The following is a 20,572-nucleotide window of genomic DNA, read 5'->3' on the forward strand; positions in this document are numbered from 1 at the left end:
CAACCTAAAATCAATGACAAGAGTGTAAATTGAAACCCACTGGCTGGAGATGAAAAATATTCTAAACGAATGCACCAAAGGATAAAATCAAATATTATATAACATTTAGAAAATGATGACATGAAAACATATTTAAAAAACACACTCAGCTACTAAGAAACCAACATGCCTTTGTGTTTGCCTACACTCCAAGGAGCCCACCCACCCAGGCACAGGTCCAAGGGTTTTGCATCCCCTGCCGGGATGTGGCCTTGGCACGGTTAACTCCCTGATGTTTTCAGGTATCAAACTTAATATAGGAAAACACTTTAAATTAGGGGACAAAGTTAGACTATGAAAATACATTTGGTAGTCTACCTTTAAAAGCAAAGGAGAGGATTATAATAAAGCCATGTTTATAAACCTAGCTCTTTGAACAACATGTACAGGCAAGCATAAGAAAACAAAGAGGTTCGGGGCTTTTGAAGCAGGGAGCTGTTAAGAGACTGTACTTTGAACCCAAGTTATCGTAAGTGAAGAAATACAGCCCCTGGCTTTGGAGGTTAGATTCAGACCAGGCCAGGCTCTTCCACGGATGCAATCTGCAACCAGGTGGTTGAGGACAACACCAAGGCCAGAGTCAATAGGCAGGGACTTCCTTCAGGAACTCTTCTCGAGTTTTCATTTCTCTTTGATAGGTCCTGTGTCCCCTCCCCACAGAGGTGTTCTGAAGAGCGTCACCGTCCGCTCTTGCATTTTAGTGCCCCGGCAGCGAGCACATGTTCAGATACCACACAATCAGTGCAAAGCATTAACACCAACAGTAAATATGAAACAACCCTTACTTCCTCTTTAACTATGTGGGGATTTCCCTCTTTTCCCCTTCTGTGGTCTCATTCAAATCTGGTGGTAGAGAGAACGTTCACACGGGAACTGCGACGGCCCACAAGACAGAGCTCCCCGGCACTGGCTCCAGGGCACAGTGATTCCATCACTCTTCCAACCATAACACGGGATGGACCCAACATCTCTGGCTGCTTTCACCCAGGAGTGTGGACCACTCTGATGGGAACCTCGAGTTGGAACCGCTGTACACAGTTGGCTGCAATGCATGTGGACGGGGCCAGACTGACTTCCCGATTCTAAGGTGCTTAAAGATGCCACCACCAATGGAGGTACAGGGTTTTGACGATAAAGGGTGACCTTTCCGTCGGCACATCTTGGAACAAAAGCTGCCTTCCAGCTGACAGACCATGGTCTCTAAATTTCAGCCTAACCGGTCAGCTCTGGTCTAGGGAGCCCCAAGTATTGATCATGGCCTTCACACCAGCCAGGTGACCAGTACTGACTAGAATTGGAGTGTTTCTTCTGTACACAGAAGGATGAAAACAACCCCAGCTACTTTCATTTTAAAGGCTCAGGGGTACTAGCTTGTAAATTTCTCTTCGCTGAACCAAAGAATTTTTATTATTAAATCACGCAAAAGTGACTTTCATCAGTAGAAAAGGAAAACATGCCATGTCAGTTTAGCCTGTTATAGAAGAAAATAATTGCAAAAAGACTGTACTTGTGTTGTCATTCACTCATTCAAAAAGTGCTGAATGAGTATTTATTTGATGAATACCTATCATGACCCTTCACTGTTTACAATTAGTATGAATTACTTTTACATTCATAAAGGATCCTGTGTCTGGAAGATAATAGCAACATTACACATTGTTGATATGAAGGTTAATTTGTAAAACATTTTGAGAAGCAACTGGACAACCTGTGTAAATAAATAAATATGCTTAAATTCCGTGTCATGATGTTCCACTTTGGAAAACCTATTTTGAGGAAATAGACCTAAACTGTCAGGCAAGATGTTGATTTATTTTTTAATAGTGGCAAAAAATTGTCCAACTGTCCAACATGTTTATCCCTGAGAAAAAGCAGTTGACACGCTATTTGATTCAGCTTAAGGCAAGTTCATCTTGAGTTCTGTTCTGGGGTTAATTACTAACGTATCAAAAGAAAATTTTACAAGGCTGTTTCTTCTGAGGCTTCCCCTGTCATGTGCCCAAAAGGAGACAGCAAATCTAGGGTGAGGATGGGAATGGCCTGGCCTAGGTTTCTTGACTGAACAAAGTATAATCTTGGTTCCATGTTTATACCAGATATCTCATGTTATGTAATATAAAGCAGTGAGAACATTTAAATGTGAGGCTATTGAATCAGTCATATTAAAAAGTAAAAATCACTAACTAGTGAGGCAGATTTAAGACAAAACTGCCAGAGTGAGAGCCCTTAGCTCAGCCAGGAGAAAGTTTCTTGGTCAGCCCTTCATCCTTAAGCAATACTGAACGACTTCCCCGAGCTCTACGCCACGCTTTCCTCAAGTACAGACTTGGTGAAAACAATCCTGGCCTCCCAGAATGGTTCTAAGGATTGACTGAACACAAAAGCTTCAACTTTCTTTTGTTACAGCTAACTACTGGGAACTGTGACAGCTGTTTGACATAAGGTGCCTCTGGACAGACATTGGGGGCCTCTGTGGACGTGTCCTTGTCCTAAGGTGCTGTCTGAACTGGGCATGTTTGGATCTGCCGATTGGCTTGCTCAAATACTGGGCATTAAACAGAGTTACTTTATTCTCTGTCTGAAGAATATTTATCCAATCATAAGAAGAAAGAAAAAGAAATACATTGTACTTTAAGAATTTCATTAAAATATTCATTTAGGCATATTTAAGCAATTTATTCAAATAGAAATTTAATATTACCTTAGGGCTATGAAGCTGAAAACCAGACAATTAAAAGTGTTTGTGAAGCTCCGTACAGTATACTAGGGATTTGCTCTCCCTCCTGCAAATGTGAAGACAAATCCTACTGAACCAAGAGCAGCAGGGCCCGCAAAGCACTTAGCTTTTTACCTTCACAGTTTATTACGACGATTCATAAATGGACAGAAGAGCTAAAAGAATTGTACTGTGAACATCCTTAAAGTAGCATTTTACTACGTTTACTTTATCACGTATCTATCCATCTTATTTTTTTTGATGCATTTTAAAGTAAGGTACAGATGTCGGTACCCTTCACCCTGACATGCCACTGGTTACAGTTCAAGATGAGTGGACAGCTGTTGTCGAGGTAATATCACAAACAGTGAGATAATCAGTCTTAAGTGTAGCATCGATGAGTTTCAACAAATGCATGCACCCGTGTAACCTGTTAGCCCTGGAACATCATGGTCACCCTAGGAGCTCCCTCACGGCCCCGCCCCGACAATCCCTGCCCCAGACACCACACACCGCAATTTGTTTTCACTTAGAATAGTTCTGCCTGTTTGGGGACCTCGTTCTCCTGGAATCACGCAGCGCCGTCCTTTGGTGTCAGGTCTCCTGCACAGCAGGCGTTTCTGAGATTCATCCTGGTGCTGGGCTTCACGTGGCTTCCAGGGAGTCTTGTGGGAAGTTATCTGCGTATTACACTTGGACACTGAGGGCTGATCCAGAGTCAGGCTGTTCTTTTTCTCAAGAACCCCCCCAATTATCTTAACTGAAAATAAAACAATCTGCCTCCTTTAAGTCTTGGGATACCCCTGATGTGAGGGGGAGAGGCTGTGGCTTTCCTGTGTCATTGTGGGAGTGGGCCCTTCTCTTTGCCCACAAGCCTGGGCAAATGTGTATGGCTGATTAAGACACAGCATGAAAACAGGTTTCTCCAGATTTCTCCAAATCCACTTAGACGCTTGTGGAATTGCCTAAGTAAACTCATAATTGTTTTAATTTGTTTCCTCTACACTTCAACGGCAAACAAAGTCACTGGGTTCTTGCCAATCTATCTCCTTCTCCGAAGTTGTCTGTTTTTATTGTTACCCCATTTTCCACAGAGCACCTCATTTTGAAGCAGAAATCACATTGCACTGCTCTTGGTTTGAACGATCCAGGTTTCCCAGTATCATCAGAACAGGGGATGGACCCCTGCCCGCGGCCTCCCCACCTCCTCTCAGGCCCCCTCCCCCGTCCACTGGCCCAGCCACGTATGTTCTCCCCCGACACACACCCCCACCCCCGTTTCTCCCGGGCGCCAGGTTCCTGCTCCCTTCAGGGCTGTTCCATCTGCTTGGAATGCTCTTCCCTTTCTCCCCAGCTCTTTGCATCTTTGTCTCCCTTTTTATCACTGAGATTCCAACTCAGTGGACATGACATCCCTTCAGAAAAACCTGTCTGGAACCAGAGTAGCTTAAGGCCCCACCATTGCATTCTATCACATTTTCCTGATTTCTTTTCTTCTTAGCATTTATCGCTACTTAAAATTATTATTTGTTTATGCAAATGTACACACAGAATGGGGAGAGGTGGAATATGTACAGATATATCTCACTGGACTGACTGCTGGGATGTGAATACACATGTTGCATTTACATTTTAGACGTGGAAGCAATGGGTCAATGGTGGCCATGTGACCAAAGTCTTGGATGACTTGACACGGGTCCCTCTGCTTCTCCTGTTTCCGTGTGTCTGCTGGTGGTGGAGGAGGGCGCAGGATGTCTCAGAAGACTGCCAGTCCTCACAACTTTCTGGAGGGTTATCATAAAATCTTTCTAGGCTAGGTAACATATTTGATTAAGCTTTAAAAGCCAGAGGAAGATTTTGCCCACTTTCATCCTGAGAAGGTTTAAGGAAATCTCAAATAAGATATTTACATAACGGATTTAAAAATAAATAAGGAAAAGATACTCAGAATTTGCTAGAGGTTTCATCGTATCAGGGTTTATCATTTCTTTTGCCTTACTGAAACTGTATTATGGTGGCAATTTCAAAATGTACATGTATATACATTTCAACTATTCAAAAATGCACAGAAATATGACAGGAGGAAAATGCACCTAACGCTGTTAACAACAGTCTTTCATGAATAGTGGGATTCTGGGTTTTTCTTATTTCCTCCTTACAGTTTCTCCATTTTTCAAATTTTCTATAGTGACCATATATTTCTTTATAATAAAACATTATCGAGGAGATAATTTACAAAAATCTGTGTTGAACAAGGCCAAAAGAAGGACATTTTTAATAAAATAACTTCATAAAAATGGAGAAATGATTTTCAAAGTTTTGCATGTTAAATGGCTTTATGAAAGTGGTTTAAAAATTAGAAATAACTGAATGAAGTACTATATATAGAAAGTGTTATAAAGGCGAGTAAGCTGCAGCTTGTGCACGTCCGTGTTGTTCAGAACAGCTGCATATGGCAGCCCCTGGGAAACGCCATGCATTGCACACATATGGTTTCTCCTCAGATGATGACAGAATTGAAGAGTTCCCAAGTTCCATTTTCTTCCTGATCTATCAATACAATTTTCCATTTTGGGGAGCATAGAGTAAGTTTATTCCATAGAAAAATGTTATAAATTGTGATTAGGGCACCCGACTAGCCTGTGAAACTTATTTAATCCACACAACAGTTTGTAGGAAACTAGATCTACAGTTCAGTTATAATGAAATAATTGGGAAAATAATAAGAGTAAATACAAAATAGTATTTAAATTTTCACTGTGTGTTTAATCAAAGGTTTTGTGGAGGGGAAAAGTCTCATTATAATTTTGAAAAAGATTTTTCTTTATTTTCCCAAACTTTATATTTTATCAGTAGTTCCTTATTTTATCATATTTGATTTCATAACTAATACATAGTTCTCAGTTTGTAGGCATCCAAAGATTGTTGTCAAACTGAATTTCAATCTACACTGCAACTTGTAATATGCACAAGTAATACTCAAAAAGTCCTCTTAAATACTTGATAATTTGCCATGTGCATTATAACATGCCTACTGGACTAAACATGCCAAGCCTCGGCATGTCCAACACATTTGCAAACTCAGGTAGCTCTAATTAAGTTAACAAGCAGAAGACTTTAAAATTACACTTATTTTATTTTTGAGTTGGGGCACAGAATACCAAAACTGGTTGATTTCCTTCCTCATGATTCTCCTCCTAGCCATTAAAATAAGCCCAAGCCCAGTTTATGACTTTTGAAAAATACTCTGAGTTAGGACACCTGTGCATATTGTATCCGCTTTCTTGGGAGTTAACTGATGTTTGTGGATCCCGGGAAGGCCAGTTTTGGGAGGGACTGTGGAAGGTTTCCAGTGACAGCATCAAACATCCGCCCCATCAGTGTGAAGACTGTGATGTATCGTTATGGGATGATCGCCAGCCGGTTATCGCAACTCTCTGGGTCTCGGTGTTCCCACTGGTTAAAATCAGACCAGCGTGATGCATTTGACAGGGTAGTTGTGGGAAGTAATGAGACCGTGGACATGAACGTGCTTCATAAATCACAAATCTCTCTAAATACAAATCGTGTCTGACACTAAGGCTTCACCATAGCAGTATTCCCAGTAGGCAAATCACTGCAGTCTATTTCTGCCTATGTGTCTTCAAGGATACCAGCAAACTATCCCCCTGCTTACCCCCCACCAGGATTTCTTTTTTAAATACAGTCAACAGAATTTTTTTTTTTTTTTTTTTTTTTTTTTTTGCGGTACACGGGCCTCTCACTGTTGTGGCCTCTCCCGCTGTGGAGCACAGGCTCCGGACGCGCAGGCTCAGCGGCCATGGCTCACGGGCCCAGCCGCTCCGCGGCATGTGGGATCTTCCCGGACCAGGGCATGAACCCGTGTCCCCTGCATCGGCAGGCGGACTCTCAACCACTGCGCCACCAGGGAAGCCCCACTCAACAGAATTTGATGAGTTGTGTTGAAATTTGGGATGCTTTGAAATTCTGAAATTAAACATATCACTTTTCATTTTTATAGGATGCTGTCCAGAGAATGGTCCTGACAATGGAAATGAAAAATCTTGAATCACAGGGCTGGCCATCAATTCAATTTTTACAGGTTGTTGAATGGCGGGTAGATCAGAAATGAATTTTACCTATTTTGGACTATCAGGAATGGATTTGGACCGGAGAAGATTTCAGAAAGCCATACCGATCTTTTATTCATTCAGTCCAATAAATCTCTTTTGAGTACTTGGCAACACGTTCTGTCTCTGGTCATCTGTATTTTAAATACATGGACATGTACTGAATGAAAATTCATGGATGGATGAATGATACATATCAGATTATACATCAGAATCTATATCAGGTAACATAGAACTAGACCTCTATGGGACTGGAGTGTTCCTTGACTGAACGTTGAATGCTGAGCAGGGTGCCCTGAGGAAAGGACAGAAGGCTGGATTTGGTTTAAAATCTCTCTATGTGAAAACATAACAAGACTGAATTTAGTGTGTCTGGCTGTTCCTTTCTAGATATATTGTGGTAAGCGCCTCCTCCCGACCCGGGTTATGTTTTTCTAATCTCCTAGCTGGGGACTATTGCTTACTCATGCTCAGGGCTCTGTCTCTGCACACAGGCATATTTCTGAAGTGAGCAATGCCACTTCCCCTCCAAAGGTCCGCTGGCCAAACCGCTGCTTGGACGCTTTGCCCGCACAGCGATTTTGGTGCTTCTGACCTATTTCTTCAGAGCCCCGTTGCATTCCCAGGTGATGACTTCAGCCCGACTGGTGTGGGGTGGCACAGAGTCCACCATAAGATTAGTACTTGCCACTGCACAGTTGCAATGACAGTTTTCAAAGCTCTTCCTCAAGAAGGCGACCGCGGGGCTTCCCTGGTGGCGCAGTGGTTGAGAGTCCGCCTGCCGATGCAGGGGACACGGGTTCATGCCCCGGTCCGGGAAGATCCCACATGCCGCGGAGCGGCTGGACCCGTGAGCCATGGCCGCCGAGCCTGCGCATCCGGAGCCTGTGCTCCACAATGGGGGAGGCCACAGCAGTGAGAGGCCCGCGTACCGCAAAAAAAAAAAAAAAAAAAAAAAAGCAGGCGACCGCGGAGACCTGCCTGTCACCTGGATGAGGAAGGGCTAGTTACCCTCTCTCACCGCCGAAGCACCCACTGGAATGGGACGGTCTGCCCATCCGAAAGCTAGGAGACTTGAAAGAACAGGGCAGGACAGGGGGCGGGGCGGGGTGGAAAAGGGGACACGGATGGTTAGCACAGAGGAAAGCCCAGAGGAGGGCTGGTTAAGGAAGTGGGAAATGTAAAATCCCAGACGGGGCTGGTGTCAAAGACCACTGCTTGAAACCAGGGTCAAAACGTGACTTGACGGTTCAGAGTCTGACTTAAGACTGCCCGCTGTCCCCCACCACCTTTCACCTCTGACTTGGCCTGACCCTCTTCAGCAGAGACCTGGTGAGCAGAAGGCAGCAGAAAGGTTGTGGCGAGCTCACAATCGGTGTCATTCCCAGCAAGATGGCGCGGAGGTACAGTGGGGCAAGGCCGACATGTCCCCGCCCAACTCACATCCCTTCTGCTTTCCATTCTGCTCAGGCCTGCATGACTCCCTCTAATGACAAAGGCTGGGTAACACGCCCCACGGTGGGAGCTGTCCCTCTGGAACTCATCCCAGCCCGGCCTAGGAGCGCCCTGGCCTGGGGAGCCATCGCCTTGGGTGTCGCTGGCCACCGAGTGAGGGTTGGTTCCCTCCTGCTCTGTGGTCTGCACCAGGGCCACGAGGGCTGTTTGTTCTTCTTCAACTAAAACATATTTCATATTTAATAAAATGGTTCTACAACAGTTGCCAGGAAGGAATCCGAAGTGCTCACTGCCCTGAAGCAATGCGTTAGTCCTTTGGGGAGATGACTTTACATATGAAATAATCACAGGACATCCCACAGCCAAGCGGTGCAGAGCCGCTAAAGGAACCCAGGTCGACAAGGGGAGAAGTCGCCGACCGCGAGCTACCTGGGAACGGTCCTCGCGTTCCTCACCGTCAAGCAAATGAAGCCACGCTACCCCACGTTCCCAGTAAAGAGCAGGCTGCCTACACGTGCCAGGTGTTGGGCTTGGTACTTCACTGTACCCAGTCACACAATTTGCTACACGAAGAAAATAAGGTTTCTTCCATTTCTCCTTCCCCCACCTGCATTCCCCTCCTCTGGGCCACCTGGGGATACAAGTGATCCTTCCTGGGTTCTTTACAGTTGCCTCTAAGAATCACTTCTCCATGCATTCTTCTTATTGAAGGAAATTCTGGAAAAGATTTGTAATTTGCAAGGAAATAAAAGATTTCCAATTCAGAATGGGGGGTAAGGACCTTTCTGGCGAGTACTTCTCTGCAGAAGCACTGTGTTTGGGCTCTATGCGGCTGTGCATGCCTACCCTCCATCCCAAGATGGTTTGAATGTCCTTTTAAATTTTTTCATCTATTATTACTCATGTTTTAAAGAAATCAGTCTCTAGTGCACAATTGTGTTTCAAGGTCATCTCTCTAAACATACACACATTTAAGCTGGTTTACTCATGAGCATTAGGAAAAAACCCAAACACACAAATAGCCACTACCTCCCACCAAAACAAAAAACAAAAAAACAAAAACCCAAAGCAAATGACAACAACGAAAATCCAAAGAAGGGAGTAATCACTAAGACACCAGGAGAGGCCATGACAACAGTGTTTTCTTCTGAAAACCAAGATGCTCCCAGCATCCCCCACCCACCGGTGCTCCCTGGGCAGCACGGGCCACGGTAAGGCTACGTGTAGTTCCTCAGCTGCCCCGTGGTGTTTGGGATCCGCCCGGCCTTTGCTGTGTGAAGACTTCCAAAGGTGGCCTTTGCAGAACCGCAGGGAAGCCCAGAGGAGATGATACGCAGGAGGTCACAGAGGACCTCTGACCCTCCTGCGGGGGGATCTACAGGAACGAGGATCAGGGAAAGGAAGCAAAGGTGCAGAAGGAGGCCAGTCTACGGGGGTGCTGCTTGGGAAAGGGTGGATTGGGGGGGTGAGTGTGGAGGGGACAAAGCTAACACGGCTGAGATTTCTAAGCCACTTCTCGAGTCTGAACTTGCACTGTGCTGCTTCAGGCTGGAATTGCTCTCTGCGGGGAAGTCGTCGTATCCTTTTTGCTGCTGGGAACAAATCAGAAGCAGTGAAAGGAGAAAAGTAATCTCCCTAAAAAGGTGATGGGCTTGATTTCACCCACGAGCAGAGTCTGCCGCTTGCTTTTTTTTGAAGTTACTGAAACATGTGAAGTCCTCAGCATAACTATTTGAACCAGTGCTTCATACTCAGGTCATAAAGGATTTGAAAAGTCAGAAAAGGGGCAAGTTAACCGCCCCCCCCATTCTGACTACAGAACAATAGCATCCGACTTTTACAATGACTTATCAATGACCAATGGCCTTGGAGCCACAAGGACTGGATGAGAACTCTGGTCCCACCACTACGGAGGTCACTTCTCCATCACACTGAGGCTCCTTTTCTTCACCTATAAAATAGGGACTCTTGGGAGAATTCAGTGACACATGGTAGACTCAGTAAATATTACTAAGACTTGAATCTGAGTTAAATCTGGACGGGGTCCAGTCCAATGAATTGTTTCCTTCCTTCCAAGCACTCCCAGAGGCTGACCCCTCTGCCTTCTGCTCACATGGCTGTCTGTGGCCTGGTGAGCAGCCGTGGCTCCTGTACTGAGGGAAGGAGCAGTGGACACTGACCACAGCTAATCGGCCACAGGGACGAGCCCAGGGCTTGAAAGCGGGGGCATCTGGGCCTGTATCTGACCAGGGGGTCTGTGCCGGGCACTTAAGGCTGAGGAGGCCACACCTACTGTGTGCCTTTTAGAAGAATTCCCTGAGGAGAGCTCCAGCTTTCTGCTCAGAACATTCTCTACTGTTGTTATTTTTCATTTAGAAGAAAGCCTCGCCTGACCCTTTGTGGTGGTTTTGTAAGTGCAGTTGGATTTGTGTGCTGTGTATGCACATGTTTTTAATTAACGCTTGTTTTAAAATGAACAATTTTTTCACTTACTCCTACTTAATTTAAATATTCCTTTTAAGTTGCATTTTAAAATGGTCCCAGTGGGGGAGGTCTGCAGCCTCTCTTTCCTTGGTTGGCAGTGTGACCCAAAGCCCACCCCAATTCCTGGGCTCGGTGACTAGGAAATACTGACTCAGAAATCACTAAAAACTTCTAAGCTAACTCAGAAGAAGCCTGAGCCAACTTTCTGCCACAGAAGAATCTTGATTTTGCTCAGATACTACTGTTTCTAGAACATATAATCTCTCCACGAGGAGCTAGCAATTCAAGGTAATAGTTTTCCTACAGAAGCATCTGCTATTAGATGGGTCATGTGCCTGGAAAAATGCATGAGCGAGTGATGCCAACCAGAGCTGCCTCACACCCTGCAGGTCTGAGTCCAGAAAATACAGTCTGAAGCATCCAGTATGCTGGTCCAGAGCAGGGGCTGGCAAACTTTTTCTGAAAACAGCCAGAGTAAATATTTCTGGGTTTGCAGATGACAGGGCCTCTGTCCCAACACTCAACCCTGCTGTGGCCCAAAGACAGCCACAGACAACAAGCAATGTCAGCCAGGCCCCACCGTGCACCAATAAAACTTTATTTGCAAAACAGGCAGCAGCTGGATTTGGCCCCTGGGCTGTACTTTGCCAATCTCTGTTTTAGAGGAAGGCCTGACAGAAGGTGGGGAAGCACGGGATTAGAATTCCCTTTATTCTGTACTTTCTAGAAGATAAACCTGGTTAAAGTGAGTCATTTTGCTCCAAGGCCAAACTCCAGAAGGGTTTTCTTAAGGTTAAGCTCTTCCTATTTTATCCTCAGCTAAATAGAGGAACTGAAGATATACGTAAGAACTTATAAGGAAGTGCGGGGCTGGAAGCTGTCATTTATGTGTTTGGGGCGGTGAGGTTACGGTTCTGTGCGAAGCTACGTCTACTCTTAGAACTGGACATCAGCAAGAGGGAGGGGATATGGGGACATATGTATATGTAGAGCTGATTCACTTTGTTTTGTTTTGTTTTTTATTAATTTATTTATTTTTGGCTGAGTTGGGTCTTTGTTGCTGCGCACGGGCTCTCCCTAGTTGTGGTGAGCGGGGGCTACTCTTCGTTGCGGTGCACGGGCTTCTCATCGTGGTGGCTTTTCTTGTTGCGGAGAACGGGCTCTAGGCGTGCAGGCTTCAGTAGTTGTGCCTCGCGGGCTCTAGAGCGCAGGCTCAGTAGTTCTGGTGCACGGGCTTCGTTGCTCCGCGGCATGTGGGATCTTCCCGGACTAGGGCTCGAACCCGTATCCCCTGCATTGGCAGGTGGATTCTTAACCACTGCGCCACCAGGGAAGCCCTGCTTCGCTTTGTTGTACAGCAGAAACTAACGCACCGTTGTAAAGCAACTAGACTCCAATAAAGATGTTAAAAAAAAAAAAAAAAGAACTGGACATCCAACTCCCTATCCAGGAATCCTGGCTTTCCATATTCACGACAAATGGTTATCAAGTCCTGGTGGCCCTTCCAAGTGACTAAGAGTTTTAATCTTGCTAAGAGTTTGCGTAGCAGCCCACCCCTGACTTACAACTTTATCCCAGAATTATTCCTGACACTGATCTGAAGCTAGACCCATGATAATTTCCTCTGACTTAGCACAGATGCAACTGGCCCTGCAGATACTGAAGACAACAGTAGCCTCTCACTGCTGTTCTCACCGCAGCGCTTTCCCCACCCTGACTCCACCTCCCAAGTGCTCTTGGGAATTCCACGTGTGTGGTCTCCCTTCACAGCTACACCCTCCAGAGAGGCTTCCCCATCAGCTCCTCCTCCTGTCCTGGTTCCTCAGCCCCGGCTGCCTCTAGTGGATGTGCACTTGCTCATACTTGGGTGGTGAAAGCAGTTCTGTTGTTTCACAGCACATCCTGTCTCTTTAAAGAACAATATGTCACCCGAGAACGACAGCAAACAGGCTGTTTCCTTTGGCTTCTCTTTAGCTTATTACGCTGAGAAATGCAGCAAGCAATAAGGGATGAATAAATATTGCTAAATTACTAAAATATCTGTACTAGCATCATATATGAGTTTTCAGCACACTTGCTTCACTCCTTTAAGTTTAATAACTAAAATGGCAGTTGAGCAATGAACATGGAATCTCCACTGCATCTATTAATAGTAGGGCTGACCGTAAATTCCTCTCAGGCTTGGATGAGGAAGTATTTTTCCTTGCTCAGGTCTCTCTTAGGTTTTCGTTTCTACTACATCCTCCTGGCCTAATGGAATTGGATTTGCTACAGACTGCAGGTACAGAATTCTGTTGTTGAAAGCCCACTTTCTGACTGAATGTATCTGGGATTGAACCAGAGTGATGTCTTCCAAAAACATGGTCTGTTAGAATAACAGACAAGAAAACTTATCATTGCCATCCTTGCTGCATTATTAATTATTACCCAAGGGAATACATAAAAATAACTCACACAGGGGATGCACCAAACATACTTCATATCTTCTTTTGAAAAAATTCCTACCTTCAACTTCTCTCTTCTGCTTTTCTCTTGCTCACAGAAGACATTTTGTAATTCTCTTCCTTGCTCAGCTTTCTAAAATAGCCTTCATTTAAGCTCAGTGACCAAGGTGAAACTGCTCCACCATGAAAATAATTCTAGGCCAAAGAATCCTGGAGTGGGGTTTCCTTATCTCTTAGTGGGGGACTATTTGAATTTTTTCCCCTTGGGGAAAATCAGAGACTAATCTCCAGAAACTACATATGCTGTTTTGACCATTGTTAGTGTCTTTCAAAATGCAGGTACTGTAAGTGAAGTTACAAGGCTTCACCAAGACGGCCTCCACCTATTTGCTTGTGACTCTAAGTCACTCCTGGTAGTTAAGGGAGAACAGTGGGGTGATGGGGCTGGAGCCAAGTACCTGGGTCTGGAAAACCACCGCAAGTGAAAGCTGCTGACCCGCACTATATGTCTAAGTACGAAATTCAGGCTCAACGATTCACTCCAGGAGATGGGAAAACTTTTTATTTGTTCTCGTGCCATCCCCGGATTCTTGGGCTGTCCCATTCAATCCGACAGAACATGCTGACAGGGATCAAGTCATTCCTGGCAACCTGGGGCCCTGCAGGTCCCTGCAAGGCCAGTGCTGTGTGAGGATGGCGTCCAAGGTCTTTTAAATGGCCGGGGGGGCCTAGGTGCAATGGACATATTTCAGTAAGTTGGTAATCTGTAACCTAAAGTACTTTTTTGGTTTGTTTATTTTTTGCTTTTTAAGCTATCTGGTTATTGAGGCCAGTAACCAGAGAAGTGAAAAACTGTAAGTGTGTGCTTTATGTTTTGAGGACTCATCATTAAGCTGTTTATTCTGGCACATTGTCAAATCTGCAGAAAGGGGCTGGTGGCAGCAGAAGGGGTTACCCAGTGGGGCTGTAGGAATGCCTCCAGTGAACCAATTTCTACCCCGTGGAATGGCCATGCAAACCAGACTTTTCTCCTTGAAGCCGAGAAAGTTTCCTACACAAACATTTCTTTGTAAGCTCAACTAACTTTTACAATAATTTGTGCTTTTAGTTTAAGAACTACAGATGTTGTGTGGGTGTTGGTGAGGGGGTGGGAATGAGAGGGTAAAGGAGCAGGGATATAGATCCTCACCCTTTGGAAAATGCCGTAACACTTCCTTGCATGGAAAAAGCACATCAGGTTTTAGAATTACTGAAAAATTTGAATTGTTTGTAGGACGATGAGAGAAAGCCATGGCTCTTTGGTTTGGGGGAGGCCAGACTGGGCCACCTCCCAGCATTCCTCCCTCCTAATGAGACCCAGATCTTTGTGGCATGATTATCTGGAATTGTAATTTTTATGTGGGAAACAGTCCAAAAGTTGGGGTAGCAGAACCTAGCCAAATGCTAGCTCAATTTGCAAAAGACATACAAAACCAAAAATATTAAATAGCAATTGGGAGCAAGTATTAATGTGCTAAGGGACAGGGAAACTCTTATTAACTAGATAATAATTTAATTTTCACTGGGGAATGGTTTTCACCACTAGAAATACACATGCACTCCCCCCCACCTTAAGTCTAGTCACTTCTTATTTAGTGTTGATTTGAAGTTAAAAGGGCGTGTTTGGGTATTACTGGATGTTTGTGGCTGTTTCATAGGACAATTCCTAAATCAATTTTATGCCCCAAATCCCACAATACTTTTCATATAATGAATGTTATATTCATTACACCCTCATCCACTTACAAATAGAATTACGTTTACAAAATGCTTTATACTTCATACTTGCAAATAATCTCAACTTTCTAATTCATATCTACCTAATACTTAAGCTCCTAAAGAAAATCAACCTAACAAGGAAACTACGGAGAATCTAGCCCACTAGGGTGAAAGCCCCTTGTGACTGCACCCCGCTTAGCGAGGGCAGCGCGGGGACCGCTTCCCTTCAGCATTTGTATGGCAGATGCCCACTGGACACCTGACCGCCGTGTGTAGGGACCAGCGCAGAGGCTGCCCGTGGTGGATGCTCCTGTCTGAGTGCAAGGATTCCAGCTCCAATGCCTGCCTTTGAGCCAGCTGTGAGGAGACTGGTGGGGTCACCCCAGGCAAATGACTTCTGGCTCAGCCTCTGTAAAATGGGGGTAAAAGTGCCACCCTCTTGGGGTCGGTGTGAGGACGAAATTGTTAACATCTGCAAGACCGTGTCTGCTCACGGAGGCCATCGCTGTTGTCATTGTCATCAGCACTGTCACTGTAGCGTCAGTGTGTGTCAGGCACACGTGAGGTCCGGGTACATGGCTGAGATAGGTCTGACACTGTTCCTGCCTCGTGAAGCCTGCACTCCAGTGGGGAGACAGCCAGCCACCAAATCATGGATCAGTTCGGTGCTGCAGCGTGGCTGGGGGAGGGTGTCGAGAGTCGACCCTGATGCAGTCAGAGCGGCCCTGGCAGGATTCCCTGAGCTACGGCCATTCAGCTGAGCTCTTAAGGACAAGAGGAGCTTGGCCAAGTGTGGGGAAGGGCTCGGGGGGCTTTCTTGCATGAGGAGCTGCGATTGGGGAAGGCTCCCTGGCAGGACATGAGTCTAGCAGACATGCAGCCCAGAGAGCAGCGAAAGGGGAGGCAGAGGGGCCGCCGAAGGGCTTGCTGCTGAGGACTTTCCATTCCATTTTAAAGGCATGAGAAGCCACCGACAGGTTTCAAACAAGGAGGAACATGCTCAGATTTGTGTTTAAAAAATACCTGCTGTGGGAGATCAGCTCAGTGCTTTGTGACCACCTAGAGGGGTGGGATGGGGAGGGTGGGAGGGAGACGCAAGAGGGAGGGGATACGGGGATGTATGTAAATGTAGAGCTAATTCACGTTGTTATATAGCAGCAACTAACACAACAATGTAAAGCAATTATACTCCAATAAAGATGTTTAAAAAAAAAGAAAAACCTGCTGCTTTTTGGAGCAGGACCTAGATGGTGCCCCAAAGAGGGCGTGTCCATACGAGGTCCTGTGGGAGGGGATGTTCTGTGCCAACATCCTGATGTTGGAAGATGCTCCACTGGGGAAACTACATAAAAGGTTGCACTGGGCTTCTCGGTGCCAGTTCTTACAACATGTGAGTTTCCACTTTTCCCAAAACAAGAAGTTTAATTACATTACATTTTCAGAAGCACAAGCTGTAAGGCAGAAGTCTGGCAGAAACTGTCATCCTTAGAATGTGTCAGCTGTCGGAAGAGCCAAAGCCTGAGGCTGGAGCCCAGTGCTGGTGGTAATGAGCCTGGCTTCTGGCAGTGCTCTGGTGACAGGGGACTCTTCACCTCTAGGTGGGATATCAATAGCTTGTAATTTTCAAACACTGCAATTTTTTCTTGTAAAGAGGGAAGCCATTATTTTTTTTTAAAGACTACCATATCCTTTTTTTTTTTTTTTTAATTGGGGTATAGTTGCTTTACAATGTCGTGTTAGTTTCTGCTGTACAGCGAAGTGAGTCAGCAACATGTATACATAGATCCCCTCTTTTGTGGATTTCCTTCCCATTTAGGTCACCACAGAGCATTAAGTAGAGTTCCTGTGCTACACAAGTATGCGGTTTCTATGGTGCACAAGAATTAGTTTTCTCTATGCCATGTCACACCTTCGTAAAATTAAATAATCTCCCTCTTCTAACTTAAACAAAAGGCCTTACTTCCCCATGGAGAAGGGCCCAGAAGGTCTCCAGAGCAGTGTGGGGAGACCAGTTAGGCAGCCGCAGAACAGTCTAGAGCCTCAAGACACAGAGTGGGGTCTGCAGACTGGCAACGTTGGCCTCGCCTGGGAGAGCCTGTTAGAAATGAAGAGTCCTGGGCCCATCGCAGACTCATAGAATCAGAATGTGCATCTTAACAAGGTCTCTAGGAGATGCCCCTGCACTGAGCTTTCCAAGCCCGGCACTAGCATGGTGGCAGGGTCACGGGCAACCCCGACAGGTGTTAAAGAGTCTGAATCCACAGAACTGGGGAGAGCTTGTTATAGAAGCACAGAAGAGGCCTTTCCAAGTAAATATCTGGATTGTTTTGAGCTCGTCATGGCAGCAAGGAAAAACGAAAGGCCTAGTTAATAGGGAAAGACCTTGAGTTCAGTCCAGACCAGGCGAGAGGGGCTGCCCGCCTTGCATGGAGCCTAGTCTCCCTGCTCGGGCTGCAGATGACAGTGGTGCATCCTAGGGACAAGCAGGTGGTGATGGCTCCTGACCGCCAGCCAAGTGCACTGCCCACAAGGGTCCATCCTTTGAGTTAGTTACGCCGAGTCCAAACCTGCATATCATGACAATGCAGACTTCAAGAAAGTCCCCAGATCCATGGTCTTCACATAGGACCCCCTATAGCTTTCTAACTGGAGGCCACAACCAAAGGATATCCTGGACAACATCGTAACTGTAGAGTTTAAATTCGCAATTTTGAGATTCTGTAAACACCAACAATGTCAAACAAGTCTCCAGAGCCTAGGTCCACACTTTGTGTGGGGTTCAGCCTCCATCGTGAATAACTGAGCCAATTTAAGGCCTACATGTGCCTATACAAAAACCTGGTAGAGATCTGAAAGATACTGATTTCAATAAAACATGCTGAAACAAAGCTTTTAGATTTGATTGAAGTGGTATGGAATGTCACAGGGACATTTTGTGCCAATAGCACAGGGGGAAAATATTGACAAGTCTGAACATATTAAAACCATGACTGATCTAGAGCAAAGGGTTTTCCTGTAACTGAAGCTATAGCTTTCCTGTTCATGTCCCTATTCCTTTATGCACTCTCTCTAATTAGGCTTTAGAAACACACACACACACACACGCACACACACACACACAGAGCTTTAATTCTGTGTTTGAGCTGGCAAAGTTCAGTTGCTCTAGTCTTTCATTACATTTCCCCCATATTTTGATGCCTCTCTGTCTTATCCTATAGGCTTTCCTTCTCAGAAACTGCATCTTAGATTTAAACTGACACTGACATTTACACCAGTGAGACACTGCAGCTCTAAAGCTCCTCTTACAAAGCCTCATGAAATGAAGCACATGATAAAGATGGGATGAAACTCTTCAGGATGGTGCCAGCAGTCATCTGTTACATAAGTAACCTCTGAAAACACTTTACATGGAGGTACACTTCAAGTATGAAGAAATGCATTTTCCCACAGACTCTATTCTAAACAGAAAGTAAAGACCAAAAAACCTTAAGAAGAATATATCCTTTCTGGGCATATAATCTTGAGCAGAAATATGCAGTATTTTTAGTTAAGTTTTCTTCATGTTTGTTTATCAAAGGAATGATTATGCTGATTACTATAAGTGCATTTTGAATGTTAATTTCTTAATTGCTTGAATAGATATTTGTGTGCAAAAAATACCTCTTTTACCACAGCATCACCATCATTCCACAAATTCACCTGAAACTTACTAGGTCACACCAAGAAGGGTCTGTAGCCGCACATCACATTTTTTCCATACAAGAAATTTAAGACACAGCCTGGTAAAACTGGAGGAACCAGGTGGGTCATTTTCAATATCTTCTATAGAAGCCAGTAGAGGAATTAAAAAAGAATTCATGACCTAGTCTTGTGACTTTTTTCCTGATCACAGGCCATCACTCTAAAACAACCGAGCATGTGGATTATGTTAATGTGATCTTTGCATCGAAGGCGTGCTACTGTAAACTATCAACTAATTAACCAATCAATTCATCTATCTGTCACCATATACTGAACACAAGGCACTTGTGCACCGGCCCCTGCCCTGAAGGAACTCCGTCCATGGCAGAGACAGGACGCGACACGCTGGAAAGAAGTTACGGCAACTGCTCAGGCTGCTAATTCTCGGCCAAGCGAGGATAGAGGGCACCTTTAAAACAAAACCTTCCTAAAGGATCTGATGCTTGCGTGTATGGTGAAGAGTAGCTTTTCGTTGTGCAGAGGAACACGGGGGAGACAGAACAAAGGAACGGAACATGAGAAGACTCGGAGTGGGTGGGAAGAAGCAGAGAGACACAGGTCCATCCGCTGAGCGAATGACAGCCCGGAACAGCAGCTCCAGAAGTGAGCCGGGCACTGATTAGAAGCAAGGAGCACACAAAGCGCTGGCAGTGCGGGGAGGGCATGTGGCTGGCTGGCAGGCAGGGGCCGCCATCTCCGTGCGCGCTGCCAGAGGGCAGGGAGGACGAGGCCTGGGTGCCACAAGGGAGGCTGAGGGCTGGGAGCAAAGGAGGCCAGTGAGAGGCGTGGGTGTTGGGGTCTCAGAGGCAAAGCCTCCTGGGTCATGGTGAGGTCTCAGAGGGCTCTTAGGGAGATTCCCATACTGCTTGTTTCACAGAGAACCTGAGTAAATTGATATCCTTTCTTTCAGAAACTGGGCTCAGATCCACCCTCTAAATCTTTTCGGGATGGACTCTAAGGGTGTGAATTGACTTAAAAAAATCTAACAGTGTATCTATTTAATTTTTAAACATTGTATCGTGTCAAGACACTTAAGGTGAGACCTATCCTCCAAACTGGTTTTCAGCGCACAATACAGCACGACTTGATGGAAACAGATAGCAAGGAGCCCCCTGCACAGAACAGACCCCGACAAACACACTTGTCAGACGTCCGAATTAATTACAGCACACACTCGATTGCATCACTGAAATACCTTTTTAGTCTGGTAAAGGGGAGGGCCTTCTAATATTAAGTTCAATTAATTGACGTTATCCAGGAAAGCTTGGTAATCTAAAACAAAAGATAAAAACCACCCATTAGGCTGCAGAGTGGTGTGTTTCTAGTCTGTTTTTAATGGTGATTCTCTGAATGGAATTCAGATAGAGAAAGAAAGTAATAGGGGTGGTGGCCGGGCTGGGGATGGAGCGGAAGACAGAGCAGCAGAAAGCATGGCCCAGCCGGCTGGCTACGAGGACGAGTGCAATCTCTAGAAGGGCAGGATCTCCTGCTCTTCTTGTCATGGAAAATGCAAAGATGTCCAAGACGTTCCTCTAATGGCCAAGCCACTACCTGACAGGAAGAGATGGCACGATGCCATGGAGAGGACACGCCCTACCTGCCCTGCTCCGGTGTGGGAAGGAGCAGCCCCGTCTGCTTTTGCCCTCCTCTGTTGAAACGGCTTCTGAATGCCAGCCAGTGGCAGGACAGCCTCGTCCTTGGGTGCCTGATGGAAGCAGCTCACCTTTTCTCTGGTATCACAGTTTCATCCCCAAATCTACTCACGGCTGTGCACTCGGAGGTCTGGATTGCATGGGGTTTCCAAA

The 20,572-nt window shown here is 45.5% G+C and overlaps 1 protein-coding gene across 1 annotated transcript in view; it reads right to left on the reverse strand.

The window, feature by feature from the left end:
• EGFR (epidermal growth factor receptor) overlaps positions 1-20,572 on the reverse strand; it is a 197,083-nt gene that overhangs the window by 65,298 nt on the left and 111,213 nt on the right. The gene's annotated exons all lie outside the window — the stretch shown is intronic.

This window comes from Mesoplodon bidens (genome assembly GCF_964165515.1).
Source record: "Mesoplodon bidens genome assembly, chromosome: 9".
Classification (NCBI taxonomy): domain Eukaryota; kingdom Metazoa; phylum Chordata; class Mammalia; order Artiodactyla; family Ziphiidae; genus Mesoplodon; species Mesoplodon bidens.